Source organism: Pimephales promelas, chromosome 16 (genome assembly GCF_988280905.1).
Source record: "Pimephales promelas chromosome 16, fPimPro1.hap1.1, whole genome shotgun sequence".
NCBI classification, from domain to species: domain Eukaryota; kingdom Metazoa; phylum Chordata; class Actinopteri; order Cypriniformes; family Leuciscidae; genus Pimephales; species Pimephales promelas.
Window position 1 is genome coordinate 23463987 of NC_142784.1, and position 13157 is coordinate 23477143.

The window sequence follows — 13157 nt, forward strand, 5'->3', positions numbered from 1 at the left end:
GAAAAGTGGGTATATTAGCGGACAGAATAGTAAAGAAAGGTCCAGAAAATGTCATTTGGAGGAGTGGCTGTGAATGACTATTGGATGTGTCAGCCTGCAGATGGAGGTTAGTTCTGGAGAACGATGGCTTTAGAACAGACTGAGCCTGAGTAATCACTGTGCTGACATCACAAGTCCTAAATCAATACTGGACAGAAGATCACACCCAGTGCCTCCCTTCCTGCAGATTAAGCCGTTTAAAGGTACAAGCATAATTGCTTACAAAAAGCGCCATATCCACTTCCTGACCTTACATTCTCTTTGTGGGTTTAATTAGCAGAGCAATGACACGCTAATAGGTGCAAGATAGCCTTCTAGGAGTAGAGGTGGGCAGAAGATTGCTAAGTTTTTTTTTATCCTGTGTTGACTTTCCCAGGATGATGAAAGCGAGATCTGAGAGTGTGTCCTCATGACCTCATAAGATGAGCAGAGTGTGATGTGTGCAGCCCTAGCAATTTCTGCTTCGTGCCTGCAGGGCTGATTATGATGGAGATGAGGCTGGCACATGGAGTCGCCATACAGTAGCACAAACCACCCACACCCGCCTTTCACCACACAGTCAGCTGCGCCGCTCTGACTCACGGCTCGCTGGCCAAATTTCAACAGTAAATCTGACATCACGAGAATGATAACGACTCAGGTTCAGCCAAGGATCCAAAAAAAGACTGGTGATCTTCGCCTCTTGATTCTTGAGTGCTCCTCCCAAATGAAAGAATCAATCTTGATTTAACACAGTGCCCTTCAGTAAGACTTGCCTTCCAGTAATGCAGATACTAAAATGCTGGGGTATGAGTAATTTTATATCATCATAACTGTAGGTTTTATATCACGTCGTAGCTACGTTTGTTGGAAAAGGTTTATATTACACAACAAATAATGACACATCCAATATCAGTCCCCCAATATCAACAGTTTCATAGCTAGTATAAAGACACAATAAAACACAATCAAAGTTCTCCACACTTTACGTTCTCAAGTTTATATAACTTTTATGTAAAGGTGTAATAAATTTCATTATAATATTACTTGTGATTTATATATATACTACATTTATACACATAAACATAAAATACATAACACTTTAAAAGTATACCTTTTATTATAATATTTCAAAGATAGATAGATGGATAAATGGTCTGAAAACAGACATGATTTGGTATGATGGGGTTTAGTGAGCCATGTGCAAAAAAAAAAAAAATGAGGGAACAGAAACAGAACAGGAGTTGGACTGTAAAGGCACAGTGTACCGAGTAAAACAGAGAGAGAGAATCGCCTGAAGCATCCCACTTATTTCACCCCTCACTGATTGTCGATGATAACAGCCTATGCTCTCTTACACACACTACCGTCTGCAGTCCAAAAAAAGCACAGAAATAACTCACTACGCATACAGATAACAGCTCTCGTGACAAATAACGGGGCAGCGAATGGTATATTTGGACTAGTGTTTATAAAATGAGGAAATTCCGTTCAAGCATAGAAGATCAATCAAGCCTGTATGCCAGCATGCTACAGTACAGCTATCTGACAGACTGGTAAAGTAGAGAAGAGTAGATGAAAAGATGTAGAAGACACATCACGGTAGGTGCTACCTGCATTCCACCACCGTTATTTAACATAAATCCCTATGCGTCTAGACAATTCATTAATTTGACAGATATACCAGTGGAGTGCATATGGGACACTGAAACACCATTAGGAGCTGCCGTATCCTGCCATCTTAAAACTAAAGGCAATTACAGAGTGCCAGTTCTCATACAGAGGCTGCCACTTATGTGTATTCTGACCTGTTAATAACTTATTCATTCCAGAGCAAATACATTTATGCAGCATAAATCACACACAGAAAATGAATGCACAGAAAAGTTTAGATATAAAAAAGTCTCACATTACATTTCTGCAGAAGCTTTTGAGATCCAAGAAAACTTGATGTTCAAGGTAAAGATTTCCTGAATTAGCCTAATATTTTAAAGTCCACATGAAATTAAAATGTATTCATCTTATTTTAAACTATTCTTTTTTCTTTACCTCAAATTTATTATCAAAATTGTATCTTCCGCCCCATTTAAATATCCAGTCAACAACAGATGAACAGAAGTCTCAAGTCCCACACAACATTTTCATTTATTTTCCAATATGTATTCAAAATTTTATTTATTCAATATGTATTCCATATTTTCAATATTTTGGGTCATAATGCTGAAAAAAGATGACGCTGTTTCTGTTTCATTGCAACTTTAACCAAATGTAGTTTCATGTATAACATATCGACTCCTGCCAATATTTTGCCATTTTTAATATAAATATATAACATCAAAGGTAATCTAAACGTAAAAAGGAAAAAAAATTAAAAGGGAAGTATACACAATACATATCCAATATCAGTCAGTTGATTTTGGATTTTTAATACTTAAAGCTCATTTCCTGTTACCTGCTGCCCTCTTACACTCGCTTAATCTTTAAGAATACTTGTAATTTAATAACACTGTTAAATGCAATTTTTAGCAAGTCCATGAACATTACTTTTTCACACTGTTCATTATAAAGTTGCAAAGCCTAAATTCACTTGAATGATATCGGTCTTTGATGTCACCTTTGCAAGGTCCAGGGTGACATAGTAAGCCAATATTAATCCAAAAACATTATAAGGCATCAAATAAAAGGATTCTTTGTTGGCATCGATGGTTCCATGAAAAACCTTTAACATTCGGAACGTTTTCATTGCACAAAAGATTCTTTATAGGCCTAGTGGTAAAAGGTTCTTCAGATAATTAAAGAGGATTATTATATATAGAGGAGCTATTATGTTTTTTTTTTTACATTTTCAACAGTGTGTAATGTTGCTGTTTGAGAATGAAAAGGGTCTATAAAGTTACAAAGCACAAAGTCCACTCTGAAGGGAGTTATTCTCTATATATCAGTAACTAAGCACCGTTTCTAAATTTCCTGAAATGCCTCGATTTTAGATTTTATTCCACAAAAAAATATTGAAATTTCCGAACGTGCTCGAAGCAGTTGACCAATCACAACACACTAGTCCTGGCAACCAATCAGAGTATCAATCAATTCTGTATCTGAAATAGAAGTGCCGAAGTTACGACCTCACTCTGTAGGCCAAAACGCGGAAGTGAGTTAGCATTTTAGCACTCCGGGTTCCCTCGCTCTAAGTCTATGGGATTTTTGAATGGGTTTTTGCTAAATCGCCTAAAATAAGGTCTGTGGTGAACAAAGCCTCTAAATATTTTCACATTTTGATCTATGACATAGAACACAAAGTTATAACCTGGTTGTGTTTTTTTAAACTTTATTGTGTCATTTTGTGTTTTTTAAAAACTTTATATAGGCTTCAAAAAGTATAAATTTTGGATTATTTTGAAAAGATTATCTTGATAGACAAAACGTGTAAGGGTCACAACTCTTTGTTAAATACAGATCTTATTTTTTGCGATTTTCCAAAAGTCTGGGGAAAATGCATTGCTTTCGATCGAGGGAAACCATGCGCCGCTAGCTTCCGAGTTGTCCTACAAAGTGACGTCATCACTTTGGCACTCTATACTAGTGTTAGACCTACAACCCCAAAAAACTTCTCTTTATTTCAATTGTATCTTTATTCTATTGTATTTATTTGTGCAACTTTTTCAATTTAATTCAAAGATAGAATTTTTGGGGGGAATTTTACCAAATTTAAGTCAATATTGGTGGATTCACAAACTGAGGAGCACAATCCATGTGCAACCATATACAGTAATGCTTAGGGGTCAGGTTGAAAGACAGTGTTTAGACCAACAATTCCTGTGGTGATTCCACAGGGCTATGATTGAAGGCCATAATGTTTATACAACACACACAGGGCCATCTATCAGAGTGGAGAGCTGTTCACCAGGAAAGGGTAATTACACCAGGCATGTGCATCGTTCCTCTGCTCTTACAGCCAGACTTCTTTCACTACTCTGACCTGAAATCAACATTGATACTAGCGAGAAACAAACAGAGATGAAGCTTTTCTCTCCATTTTGTGAAGTACCCAACTTGCCCCGATCCACTTGAGTGGTAAATGTATCATTATCCCAAGAGGTGACACCCATAGCTGTCATCGTGCACCTGGGGTTAAGTGGATAAAGCCAAATGTTGTCGACCCATTGTCGCGTTCGCGTTCAGGAACAAAGGGCTGAAATGATAAGAACGCCAGAGTATTGTAGTCCTACTGAACGAGTGAATGTGCAAGCAAGCGATGACAGGGTGAGTGGCATTAAATGCAACTCTTCTCTAAACAATCGGTTTAGAAGAGAGGCTCCGTTCTGGCTCTCCAGTTGATTAAAGATGAGATCTGCGATGAGGCCCAGCATCTGGTAAAACAATTGAAAATTCGAGGTGACTAATGAGCTGCCTTATCCCTCTGTGCCTGACATCCATATTGTACTATCCCATGACAGTATGCGTGACAAAGAAGGAATCAAAGTTGGGTTTTAATACATGTCTAAGATTTGAAAAATAACAAGTTGTTTTGGTAAACTAAACTGTAGCTCTGAGTTTGAACAAACTAATGCATGGATGAAGAGGAATATTATTAGCAATTTGCAATAAAAGCTTCTTCAGAGTGTTAGAGAATTTAAGACTATATAGTAAGTCTTATTTTACTTATATAATATTATAGTATTAGTTAATATGTATATTATTTGAATTTTATTTTATATTTTTTTGAAACTAAGTTTTTCGTCTAATGTTTACATTTTATTTTCTTTTAGCTTGATTTCAATAAATAAAATCTATTTTTAATAGTTTAGTTTTGTTAACAGTAACAGCATATTAAAGTCAAGATGAAATCAAAAATTATTTACATTTTAAATACACATTCCAGGGCTTAATGCACTTATATTGTACAAATAAAATGTCACATTTCAGAAATAAACTTTTCCAATGCCATTTTAAGTCTAACTGCATAAAGTGTATTTGAAGGACAACTTTTCCTTGCCAGTGTCTGTGGTTTGATGTCACTTCCACTTCCTGCTAACTGAATCAACTGTGCCCACTGCAGCATCCGAATCTTTCAATATTGTTTAGTATCTTTTTTTTTCATTGATGTCTTTGTTGCATCTTAACTTCTCTGCAAAAATCTTTAATCTTTGTTTTTGCAGATGTCCTTGAGATTCACAATAATCTCTTAACTTTGGTAGCTACTAGAATGAATCACAGATAGAAGCAAATTGTACCCCCCCCCCCAAAAAAAAAAAAAAAAACTACAGACTGCAGCTTTAAAATATGTGACAAAAAAAAGGCAATTTAAAAAGAGTGCCAAGCGTCCTACTGCAGGACAGTGACAGTTAACTTTCTATTTATCAAAGAATCCTAAAAAAAAATGCAACTGTTTTGAACATTAAGAAGGAAAATGTTTTTACTGTATTTTTGATACAGTAGCCTGGAGCAAAAGAGGCTTCTTTCAAAAACATTAAAAATCTTACTCACCCCAAAATTTTGAATGGTAGTGCATATAAACTACATCAGACTGGTAAACACTGTGGCAAATCCACAAGTCTGGCTGCACATCATTACTCCACAAAAAAATATGATCTGCATACTAAATAATGTTATCTTCATACTAAATATGGAGAAGAGAACTAGGCTCAAGCCTTCAGCTGTAACCTTCTGCTCTTCCTAACTGAATACTGATTCAGTCATCCCTTCCACATGTTGAGTAAATCCCACAGTCGCGGCACAAGGCCGTCCTCCTTGAACTCTAATCTCAGAACATCTCTTATCGACAATGCTGAACGACATGATTAAAAAGGAGCCAGGACAATCCAGCCTTCTGCTTGGATCTCCTTTTCTCCATGGCCTCTGTCAATCACCCAGGTAGCTTCCATATGGCTTTGCCTGGGCGGCCAATTAGACAGCTTCAGCAGTCACCTCTGTGGTGTGTTAAGTACCCAGTGGGCATTAGAGATTCTATCTGTAGAGCCTGTGTATGGTAATGAGGAGAGGTAAAGAGAAAGATTTCTGGAAGCCCAGTCTGTGAGGAACTCACTTGGTGCTGAGGGCTTTTTTTTCTTCTTTTTCTAAGCTTTTGAGAGATGCTGAATGCTCTCGCTCAGACTGCCACTCCAAAAAGCAAATGGCCTGGGGCCCCAGTACTTCAGCCCCCATTAGCAATGAAACAAACCAAAGCCGATGCAAAGTTCTACCTGTGAAATGTGCACCATTTGTCTCCAATGAACTTCTCTCTGAGCCTGGAGGCTTATTTGCGGAGGTGGAATCCTTCAAAGGTGTAGAGACATCTCCACGTATCGACTTAAGAAGAGAGGAAGAGAGCCGCTGTTGAACTGATGAAGTGAGTGATCATTGGGACTACCAGCTCAAAATATGAATAATTAAAACTATATAGATGTGCTAAAAAAAATGCAATCTAATCTTCAAGGCTTTGAGGGCTCATGGACGAACAGGCGGTGAAGTCTGAGGGTAGCACAAGGGCACTGATGTCGACAATGCTCATTTCTAGGTCTGGCAAACTGAAAGAATCAGTGAAACAGAAAATGGGAAAATGAAAGCCAAGCTCCTGCTCCTCTATCATGCAGCCATATCTAAAAACAACAGCAAGCAATTTCACACCATAATTGGCAAACATTTTGCCAAAATTAGAAACAAGGAAACAATCTTTTGTACAGCTGTTAATTTCCTGGCTGACCATGTTAGGAAGAAAAAAAAATCACAACAGGATGATAGATAACATTTAAAAGAAAACAGATGAAAAGCAAGGCCCTTTAAATGAAATGTTACTGTTCCACGATTGTTTTGCCTCTAGGTTGTTTTATGTAAAACCTTAGAAGGTCATTCTAAAAACACATTTCTTTAATTTATCAGTCGATTAGAAGATGTCACATCCTTTAAGTCACAACAATCCATTATGTTCACCCTGAGTCTTGGGTAAGTGAGCACAGAACTGTTTTGTTCAAGCAAAAAGCATTAGATGATCATGTATGATACAGTCCCTCACCAATTATGAAGATATATTAGAGATATTAGATAAAATATAAGAGATATTAGACTACTTAAAACTCAACCGTCTTATAGCATATACATGTCACTCGCTCTCATCAATAGAGTGACATGAAATGGTGCTGCTGTCATGGCAACGACAAGGCATGAACTTGATGAGATGTGCATGCACTACAAAGTTGGTGCACAAAGTTGATAAAAAAAAAGTGACTTGGATATCCTGCAGGAAAAGCAGCTCATGTGACCTCGAATAGCCTTGAAAGGAAACTCAGCTGGAGACACATCTGACAGCTGACACTTCCAGGGCAACATGAAAGAGGCATTTCTGGAGGGGGGGTGACATTCAGAATGTGCTCGACAGCCAAAACACTGAAATCAAATGTCTGTAAATAACATCTTGCTAAATGCAAACTCTCAAGTCTACTGTTGTGATACTTCATGAGCCAAGGAGTAAACAGTGGCAACTCTGTGCTATATGAAGTGCAAAGGCCTTTCTGCACAATAATAATAAAGTTAAATAAACCGCAAAGGATTATATTTTGTGCAAGCCTCAAGGAAAATAACATAGTAGCTGTAATATTTATAGCCATTCACCTGGGCTAAACTGATTTGTGCCAGTAATTATTAACTATGAAATACTGACTGCGCTGGGCTGGGCTGCTCTGAAGGAGAGACCTGGAAAATTCACTTAAACTACTATACTGACCACAGAATCAATACTAGACACAGGGGATGCATATGGATATGCCATGCGCTGTGACATTATATTCTGCTCATAGACTGACATATGGATTCTGAAACAGCTTCTGTATGGTTTTATCATTTCATGATTTTAAATGCTTGCTTTTGTTTTTTCAATTATTAATTGATAGTCTGCCATTATACAAGTGTAAGTGAAAGAGTTACAATCAGGGCTGTCACAATTCCTAGATTAAATTTGAGTAGCCTACTCAGCCTTGATTTAACGCATCGAGTAACCAACAAAATACCGCAAGTGGCATATTCCAAGGACGAAAACCCATGAACGAATTATTAGTCTGTTTTCTGGACTGCATGAAGTAAACACCATACATAGCATAGCGCTAATGTGAATTCACAAAGGCTGCGATTAAACTATTACGTGTGTCTTAGAGCAGCTCCGTTCACAGTAAATGCAGCTAACTATTTGTTGTTGATGGTATGGCATATTTGTATGTCTCAAAATGTCAATTTCTATCCACAAAACTTGCTAGAATTCATGGTTTAAGTGGGTTTTTTTTTTTTCCTTTTTTTTATATTCTGGAGGTGCATGCCCCCAGGGCGCACGGCCTGTTAACAACTTCTGGCAGTGGAACAGCACCGCTGCTGGAAAATTTTCTAGGGGAAACACTATATATTGTGCATCCCTACTGAAATACTCCAGAAATCACCAAAGCATGTTTGTTAGCATCACTACTGTTCTTCAATTAATTATTGTACAAAAAGGTTGTTCATTAGTAAGGAAAACGGAGTGTTGAGTTTGTGAAGGGCTGGTCTCATGGGTGTTGCACAGATTGGTAAATGTCCTGTGAGTGGCCCTCGACACAGAAAGTGCTGAATGATGCCCTTGTCTCAATTCTTTGGAGACCGCTCTCACGGATACAGACAAATCGTCACACCATGTTGGTTAACCTTCACTACAACAGAGAGTCGTGCTTCTCCATGACCTATCCATCAACTGATCAGGCATCCAATGAGATCATGCATCTTACTCTGTTTTTTTTGTCAGGTGCATATACATATGTCCTACCAGCATCCATCCAGGCACTCAGGCTCCAAACTTGTGCGGGCATTTGTGTGCCCTTTTAATCGTGTTTGTTCAGTTGCTGTGCACATTCTGTCTAAAGGGATGGGCTTTTCATGAAAACAAATGCAAATCAGCAGTACCAGTCCAAAAAGCATTTGCTTCAACCACCTTTAGCCATAATTACATGCTTGTGATATCACTGAACTACAGCAGACCCATTGCCAATGCCAAAATATAAATGTACATTAGCAGCACCGAACAGGATTGCAAAAATAATTTCGTTTTGAATATTTTAAAATTAAGTTTTAAATTTAGTTGGCTAAACCTGGCCTTCCACTGTTCGGACAAACATGTAGTCTTGACTTAAACGTATGCCAAAAATACAGATGGACAGAAAACAAGTTGGAAAAAGTATTTTATGCTGATTATCCAGTGCTGATATTTTTATTTATTATACCAGTCTGTTGGGGGAAAAAACACATCCAAGCAATTCTGCAACAAGACGATAAAAGAAGCCTTCTGGAAAGCCATCCAAGCATGCTCATCCCTGCAGCAGTCTTTACTTTGCAGACTTTATTACATGCAACATAAATATTGCAGTAAATAATAAATGAGATAAAGTGAATGTCTTTGTTCCTCTGATATACAGCAGAACACTTCAACAAACTAAACATTTCAGATTTTGCCAGATATCAAATATTATATATTTTTATATATATTTTATGGTGTTATATTCCCATAATACAATTTTGATTGTTTGATCATGTTAATATAACATTATAAATAGCCATTACACTTACAGCTCATATACTTAAGACTTTGTTTGTAAAGGGAGAAAAGTATCACTATTGCATGCACTCCACCAAAATAATGTAAATAATTATTATGGATCTAACATGCATGATAATTTTAAAAGAATTATCAAAAACCTTTCCACATTTTTTTCTAAGCAATCAAATTTGTCTAATTTTCACCCATTTTTTAAATTGTGTTCAACAGCAGAATTGCTGCTGAAAAACTACATTACCCATGATTCCAAAAATAAGTTGTCTATAAGTTGTTATATTAAAATAAATAATATATAAAATCTATACTTTATATATATATATATATATATGTGTGTGTGTGTGTGTATTTATAACAACGTAATATTGACGGAATGCAATATCGGTTTCTGCTCGTACTGCCTTTGCCATGACATAACCATGGTGACAGGTGTGGACTGCGTAGTGCGTAACGTTTAGCTGCACACTGTTGTTGTTTCGTTTAAACGTTATGGACCATGGCAAGCAGACTTTGGGACAAACAAGGAGAACTAAAATAAGGATCAATATTGGCGTGGCGTTTTCGAGATGCCGAGAGCTCCACGTCCGCGACTAACTTGGAGCAACACCGCTCTTTCATATACTTTATTAGACAGGTGAGCAAATGTACATAAAACAAAAGGATGTACAGTATCTGTGTTTCCTTGCAACACATGCAACTGTCAATAATATTACTTATAAACTATGTGAGATACATAGGCATATGACGTGACAGATTATGCACGTCATTACGCATGTTGATTCACCAAAAAACTATCAAGTGATCGTTAAAAACTGCATAATAGGGGTGTCACAATTCTCCAAATCCTCAAATCGATTACATTTTTGATTCTAAGGTCACGGTTCGATTTGATTCTCGATTTTTATCAATCGGCCAATCAGGATGCTCTCTGTTCTACATGCGCTTCATGAGGCACACAAGCAAGGTCCCTCACTCTCTCCCTCTCTGCCATGCACGCAATACGGTTTGGAGCACAGTTTTTTCTGTCTCGGCATGCACGCTCGCTCTTGCTCGCTCACTCTAGATTCCAGGAGATTTTTAACTAATTTGCGTGCATCAGGGAGCCGCTATCAACATGCGGGAGACTTGAGATGTCTGCAAATATATATATATATATATATATATATATATAATGTAAATTTATAATACTAATAATAATTGTTGTACTAAACTCCAGAGATTACAATGAATTATAAAAATAATAATAACTAACCATTACAAACCATTAAAAGACTCGAGAGTCTGTGAAACGGTTGAGTGAACGACTACATGATAAGTTCAAAACACAAAAGACCATAGAGCAAAAAACATTCACTTATCGCCACCTAATGGCCAAACAATGTAACCGCCACAAAGGCCACCTGAGCTTATGAGTGAAAGAAACTTTTAGGGCCACGAATTCAAAAGTTTCCAGTCACTGATATTAATCAAAATTCCCATCAATAGCGTGCAGTTCAGTTTAAAGTTCAGTTTGCATTGCAGGTCTTAAGGAGGAAATATCCCTATAATTCTTAAAGAAGCGTTGTGTTCACATATACAGTACCATATTCACCTGTTATGGCACTATATTATCATTAAGCAGTCGCAAACATTAGGGGTTTAAATAAGAATTTGATCACTTTTGTAAATCGTTGCTGTAAGCTCACACATTGAGAGTAAATAATAACTGTGAAACACTTTTTTTTACAACACAGACTCGCAATTATCCACTAGGGGGTGCAAAAATGACACCCATTCCACCCTCTCCTCTTCAACCAAATGCCCTCAAACACAACCCGACGAAGCTTTCAAATGCATTAGGTTATTTCAGTACTATCAAGGAGGATTTCAAGTCGTTCAGAAAATCAATGTCATTCTGTGTAAGAGCTGAACCAGATGCTGCAAAGTTTAGGGCACACATGTTGCACACACTGTAACGTGTCGTGTGAATTGAGCACGCATATCATCTAACAAACAGAACCACCCTAAACCGTTATAGTCCATATAAAACTGAGGTTAATGACACTTTAATAGATTAAAATCCAATATTTGACTTTGAATGTCCTGTTTGGAACCACTATAGTCGTAGAGCCCAACGATTAGGCTTAAGTTCTTCATATCCTTGTAATAATATTCTCTTCTATGGTGATTTTTTTTTATTCATAAATCTGGATGCATATGTAACAGCACACCAAAACGCGTCATTGTAACTCACCCGTGCTCAATGTGATTAAACAAGCACCACTTATGTAATAAATTATTTCAAAGAATGGTCTAATTGTCATGCAAATCATGCCGCGTTCATTGACTATCAAGTGTTGCTGTTACTACAGAACATTGGGGGATGTGCTAATTTACTTTAAAATACATTTAAAACATAAGGGCTCCATGTTCCAAATTGTAGCCTACCTACATGATATTCAAGTTGAGCGGATTTATAGCCGATTTGGCATGCCACTTCAGGAGGCACTATGATTCTGCCGTGTGTCCACATAATTAAAATGATGAACCAAAAAACCATTAAAGTCTCGCGATCTACAACAATTTCCCATGCAATCCAAATCCAATCTATCACATGTTGAATAAAGTAATTAATGCAGAATAGACCGTAACTGCATGAAGCAATGGTGCGAATCGTCTTACCTGTTTTAAAGATCGCTGTTTTATGCCTCCTATAACAACATCAGTGATGTTTATTCTTCTGTTGGTGTTTTATTTGGCTTGATGTGAGCTTCACTGATCAGCTGTTGTTTTATAAGGACTGCGCGCGTGCCCTATCAATTCCCACCGTTCCCTGGTGCCCGGTGCAACGCTGTTGAACACGATTAAAGAAAAAATAAAACCTTAGCGAGCGGTACGCCGTCAAAAACTACTTTCAAAGGCCACTTCATCTGAATTCTTTCTCCGTATATCCGTATGATGTGAACGATGCGGGGCAAACGCACGCTGTCAAAAGAAGGGGAAAATCCGCATCCCAGTGAGAAATAAATGAATCCTCTCTCTTAAGTCAAACATCGGTTGGCGGTCTTCTTTTGCTCTGTTTCTTTCACTTTCCTGCTTCCTCTTTCCAAGGATGAGTACCTTTATATAGCGGTTTAAAACGCGTGATAAGAGCCCGATAGCTCTGTTCTCTTCTCTCTTCTGCTTCAGGACCTGCACTGATACAGCGAGCACTCCTTCACGATTCTCTCTTCTCCACGCTGCTCTCTTCTCCACACACACGATCTCCCACACTGCTCAAACCATCTTTGACTTTGTAGGATTTCGTTACCAATGATATAAATGCAAGTTAGACTGGCAAATATAGGCTACGGATCGGAATAGAAAATAATTTAATGATTCTGATCATTCCTTTTTTTTTTCTTTTTTTCTTAAAAGTAGCCTATTTGTCGGACGAAATATTTGCAAAGATTATTTGGATATATTAGGACAATTCTTACTGTTGTTTATTGCCCGCAGAAGTCCGTTAGAAATAGTTATAAATTAGTTTTCAACAAATAGGCTAACCTCTTTCAAAACGTAGGCTACAGACTTTGGTAACTTTTTAGACGCAACATGG

At 37.5% G+C, this 13157-nt stretch overlaps 1 protein-coding gene across 1 annotated transcript in view; it reads right to left on the bottom strand.

Moving 5' to 3' along the window:
- The window catches only part of grik4 (glutamate receptor, ionotropic, kainate 4), a 353328-nt gene extending 340563 nt beyond the window's left edge, over positions 1 to 12765 (bottom strand). Inside the window, exon 1 of the mRNA XM_039670727.2 lies at positions 12242 to 12765. The gene's annotated coding sequence lies outside the window, so the exon portion shown is untranslated. The remainder of the gene's footprint in view (positions 1 to 12241) is intronic.
- Positions 12766 to 13157: the final 392 nt, after the last annotated feature.